Source organism: Poecilia latipinna, unplaced genomic scaffold, assembly GCF_001443285.1.
Source record: "Poecilia latipinna isolate Pla-1442-1.1 unplaced genomic scaffold, P_latipinna-1.0 Scaffold2065, whole genome shotgun sequence".
Lineage (NCBI taxonomy): Eukaryota > Metazoa > Chordata > Actinopteri > Cyprinodontiformes > Poeciliidae > Poecilia > Poecilia latipinna.
Genome location: NW_015114681.1, coordinates 62,994 through 68,551, shown reverse-complemented (window position 1 = coordinate 68,551; position 5,558 = coordinate 62,994). Strand labels below are relative to the sequence as shown.

The 5,558-nt window shown below is 43.8% G+C and overlaps 1 long non-coding RNA gene across 1 annotated transcript in view; it reads right to left on the bottom strand.

Moving 5' to 3' along the window:
• Window positions 1–2,360: 2,360 nt before the first annotated feature.
• The window catches only part of LOC106936036 (uncharacterized), a 6,246-nt gene continuing 3,048 nt past the window's right edge, over window positions 2,361–5,558 (bottom strand). Inside the window, exons 2-3 of the long non-coding RNA XR_001422037.1 lie at window positions 3,785–3,790; window positions 2,361–2,371 (exon numbers count right to left, since the gene is read on the bottom strand). This is a non-coding gene — a long non-coding RNA (uncharacterized LOC106936036). The remainder of the gene's footprint in view (window positions 2,372–3,784; window positions 3,791–5,558) is intronic.

The window sequence follows — 5,558 nt, the reverse complement described above, 5'->3', positions numbered from 1 at the left end:
GAGCACAAACAGCATGTTGAGTTCCCTTCTGAAGCCCATTCAGGCTGGCTCAGAGTTTTATAGTTTCATGTGTTTGAAATATTTGACATGTGCTAGTGTGTGTTGCTCTACCCTTCTCTCAAAGAGTAGTGGCCTCTGCCTTCGGCCCCTTGTTCATCCTAAAGCACTTACTTGTGCATTAAAAAACAGACCATTTACAAGAAATGGAATAAAAACTGAACAAATTACAGTAGGGATGTTGTTTAAGATGTTTTTCAAAAGAAAGAAAATGGAAATTGCAGGGTGTACATGAAGGAGCTGTCCAGATAAGCTACAACTTCCTGCCTGGGAATGGAGTGATGTCTCACACTGGAAACCACTGGGGACAGGGGACATCCTAGCACAGAGCTGAAAGTACGTTCAAAAGCATGATGGATGGATGGATGGATGGATGGACTGATTGATTATGATGACTCTCATTTTGTGATGCATCACAGCGAAACCAAGAACAAGTCACAGAACATAAACAATGAGAAAACATAAAAACCACTAAAATCTGAGTAGTTAGATGAAGTAGTTAGTGAATTTCATTGCCCTGCAATGGACTGGCGACCTGTCCTGGTGACCCCGCCTCTCGCCCATTGACAGTTGGTGATAGGCACCAGCAGCTCTCCTGACCCCACTGGGATAAGGGTGTAAGAACATGGATGGATGTGAATTTCATTTTATTTGCTGTGCTTTATTTTAACTTTTAAAACAAAACAATGGGCACATACATGCACAGGTATGGCATGTGCCTTTGCATATAATAAATATTCATGATGGACTCCCATGGTCAAAAATACCACAGCCCTTTTTAGTTCCAGCCTGACTGTCTTGAACTCCATGTCTATGTAGGTTCTTCAGTCTAACAGAAACAATGAGTTGAACATATTTGAACCAAGTATGTTTAACCCATAAAGTCATCACATTCTGAGTCACTGTCAGCTTCAACATGCAATCTTTTCTCAGGTCACACTTTTGCTTATATGTAACCAATAAAGTCTAAAATTCAACCATCCTCAATACTTTCTGAGTTTACTGAAGTTGCTTTTGCCGTAACAAAAACCAAAATGGTAGTTTACCAATGAAGTCCAGTAGGAAAACAGATTTCCAAAAACCCAAAACAGGCTCCTGATTCTATCAGAAGTGTGTGCAGCAGGAAAAAGGCTCTGTCAAAGGCCAAGCAGGAAAGAAGAAAAATTCATTTTCAAGACGCCCAAATCATTAGCAGCAGGCTGTTCTTCGTGAAATACTAAACACAACACCATGTTTCTATATACATTTTAACCAGTGTGAATGGTTAAACAGATAAACTAACGTTTACTCTGTTGATTTATAGCCCAATAGGAATGGCTGCTTTTGACTTGAGGTTCATCAGACACAAATTTATGCCAATCTAAACCACCAACCATCCTCTGACCTAAATGCTCCAAAAGACCCTGAACAGAAGGAATGATCAGAGCAGACAGAGGACTCTGGGTGACACTCCATTGTCAAAAGGCGCTGTCTAAAGCTTTAACTGCAGAGGTTCCAGTAATTATACAGCACACATTCGCATAAAACATATTTCTCAACAGATATTCTTTCCCAAATTAGTTTTTTCATCATTATCTATTTACCTCTTCATATATACATTGAAAATGAGCATTTACTGCCCAACTAAGCAAGTTTATATTAATTGGTCAGAACTCACCTAAAACCTGCAGCGAGGTCTGAAGCAGATTCCAGATGCTGCCCATCCAGCCCAGACACAGCCTGAAATGTTCTGGGAAAATATCCAAGCATTTCATCTATTCCAAGAATAAAATCGAATAAGATGCAGAAGGGTTGATAACATATCACACAGTAAACTAGGCTATATATAAAGGCAACAGCAATTAACGCCATAAGTAATTGCTTACCAGTTTATTTGCAGTAAGATTTCAGCTTCAGAGCACCATCTGTGCAATTGCTGATGAAGTTTTAAGAAGCTAATTATTAATACTGATTAACAATGTAACAAAGTTATGAAAATAGAAGTGAACTGGATTTAAGTCTAACTGACATTTTGTTTGGTTGGATCCATAAACAGTTCACTCTGTTTTGTCCTTTTAGTGTGATGGGCTTCTCCAAGGTCAGGTCGATGTGGCAAAGACTCCTGGAAGGAGCCCTGTCTCTCCACTGAGACCCTGCAGTCCTTCCTTGAGTTATCCTAAGTCCGGAGGGCTTTGTCCCTGTTTCTCTGACAACCAGGCAGAGGGGGAGGGTGGACGGGGGTTCAGAAGAAGCCTGTAACCAGGCCCGCTGACCCTTGTTGTTGCAGATGAGCAGCAGCTCCACACTCACTTCCTTCTCTAGCTGCTCACATTAGCTCCACGGGCTTCTTTTAACCTAGAAGTATAGATTAGGGATAAGGGAAGACCTAAGGAATAAAAACTGTTTACATTTGGAATATCAGTGGGGCTGTGATGGGACTGTGAACAGACATTCAGTGCTCCTCAGCCGTCGCTACAGGAAAAACTTGTGGTTTGCAGAGGGTTGAGATAAAGCTTCTCCAAAGTTCCACTTCAACTGGAGTTTTAGAGTTTAATCCTATGATTATTTGTGGGGATATCTTGTGATCTTCTTCCTGTCCCTTATTATTAACAAATTTGCTGTGTGCATCGATTGCAGTTTTCCGGCCAATAGTTGATTACAGATCTTTAAAAAGTCCGATCTGCCGATTTTGATTTTGGCAGATACCATTTTTTGTCTGAAATGTTGTTAATTATAGCAAGAAAGTCTCAGAGTTAGCATCAGTGGGATGACTATTGTTAACTGCAAATATGCAGAGATGATCTGGTGGATACGGGTCTCAGTCAAACCTCTCACTGCAGAACAACACAGGACAGAAGTTGATTTTTAGACTTTTTTAAGGTAGATACGATCGGTGGATAAGATCAGCTTCACATGGAAGTATCCAGATCATCCCAAAATTAAGGAAATTGGCTCTGCCTCACACTCTAGTTCAACAAGAGTTGGTCAACATTGTTGCTAGTTGGAGTTACCTACTAAGACCCACTTCAGACTCTTTTGGATGCTGCAATAGAAATACACAAGAAAAGACAGAACTACAAGTTTCTATAGGGGAATGTTTTCCAGGTCTCATAGTAATGGGTCTTTATATTTTTTCTGACTATTAGTTTCATTTTTCTTGGGGATGTCTTTAAAAAAAGTTTATTTTTCTAATTAAGTTAAATCCTAACAAGATATTTATTAATTTCCTTGATTTGATATTGTTTATATAAAGTGAGAGCAAAACCTTGGCAATGAGCTTAATTTAATCTACATGAAGTCAGTTTCCAAATTCAGTTCTTTGTGAAGTATTGAATTCCCTGCCAAGGCATCTGGTTGTAGAAGAGCCAGCTCAGCTTCAGGGTAACTTACAGCAGGCCAGACTCACACTGCCGGCAGGGCAGCAGCTCTCAGCCACCACTGGCCACTGTGGGACTCCATGCTGCTCCTTAAAGAAGTTACCAACATGTTTCACTGGTATGATGTCAATTTATATTGTGCTCCCATAGATACATTCTGTAGAACCTGCTTTAAACCTCTGCTTTACTTTTAAAGCCCTGAGTTATCAAGTATAATAGAGTGCAGTCAAATTTATTTTACAACAAATCAGCAAGACAATATCTGATTAACAAACTGCAGCTGACAACATCATGTCTATAACTTTGTAGCCACTTGTCACTGCAGCCACACACACTGCAGTGACAAGAATGCAGTGACAGTGGACAGAAACAGCTGCCTATAACAGGAGGAACGCTCCAGCAGAGCCAGGTTCAGTAAGAGCAGATACCTGCCACCACCAGCTGGGGGCAGGAGAGAGAAAGCTTCTATGGACTGAAGCTAAAACATAGCGGTAACATAATATCAGCAAGCTTTCTGCAGATAACAGAGAGCAGGAGGAAAAGCAATGAAGTGAGAATGGTTGGTGAATATGCCCTCCAACACACTGAGCCTGATTACATGGACATCACTCTGGATCATATAAAGCACTCAAAGCTTTAGAAAACCAACATTTGAAGTCTAGTCTTAATCTCATATGATGCACTCCACTGTGTTACAAGATAATTCTGACATTTCTTTAATGGATTGCTCCTTTGGGTTTGTGTAAAATAACTAAATGAAGCTAATATGGAGATAGCCAAATCAATTGTGATGTTGCCTGAGGCTGAAGGCAGTTTGTGATACAGATGGGGAGCAAATTCAATAGATATGGCAAAATAGGTTTCATTCCTTTTAAAGTGAAAAAAAAAATACACCAACAAAATAAAACAACCACTTAAAATGTTACATGACTTTATAAGAGTAATTAAGGAATGGCCATCCATCCATCCATTTTCTGCCGCTTATCCGGGATCGGGTCACGGGGGAAGCAGCTTCAGAAGGGAGGCCCAGACTTCCCTCTCCCCAGCCACTTCTTCCAGCTCCTCCGGGGGACCTCCAAGGTGGTCCCAGGCCAGCTGAGAGACATAGTCCCTCCAGCGTGTCCTGGGTCTTCCCCGGGGCTTCCTCCCGGTGGGACGTGCCCGGAACACCTCACCAGGGAGGCATCCAGGAGGCATCCTTACCAGATGCCCAAGCCACCTCAACTGGCTCCTCTCGATGTGGAGGAGCAGCAGCTCTACTCTGAGTCCCTCCCAGATGACCGAGCTTCTCACCCTATCTCTAAAGGAGAGCCCAGCCACCCTGCGGAGGAAACTCATTTGGGCCGCTTGTATCCGTGATCTCGTTCTTTCGGTCATGACCCAAAGCTCATGACCATAGATGAGGGTGGGAACGTAGATCGACCGGTAAATCGAGAGCTTCGCTTTTTGACTCAGCTCTCTCTTCACCACGACGGACCGGTACAGCGCCCGCTTCACAGCAGACGCTGCCCCAATCCGCCTGTCGATCTCCCGCTCCCTTCTTCCCTCATTCGTGAACAAGATCCCCAGATACTTAAACTCCTCCACTTGAGGCAGGACAACCCCCCTAACCCGGAGAAGGCAATCTACCCTTTTCCGGCTCAAGACCATGGCCTCGGATTTGGAGGCACTGAGCCTCATCCCGGACGCTTCACACTCGGCCGCGAACCGCTCCAGTGAGAACTGCAGATCACGTTCTGATGAAGCCAACAGGACCACATCATCCGCAAAAAGCAGAGATGCGATCCTAAGGCCACCAAAACGGATCCCCTCAACACCTCGGCTGGTCATAAAAGTAATGAACAGAATCGATGACAAAGGGCAGCCCTGGCAGAGTCCAACTCTCACCGGAAATGAGCCCGACTTACTGCCGGCAATGCGGACCAGACTCTGACACCGGTCATACAGGGACCTGACAGTCCATATCAAAGGGCCCGGTACCCCATACTCCCGGAGAACCCCCAACAAGGCCCCCATAGGGACACGGTCAAACGCCTTCTCCAAGTCCACAAAACACATGTAGACCGGTTGGGCGAACTCCCATGCACCCTCCAGGACCCTGCTGAGGGTGTAGAGCTGGTCCAGTGTTCCACGACCAGGACGAAA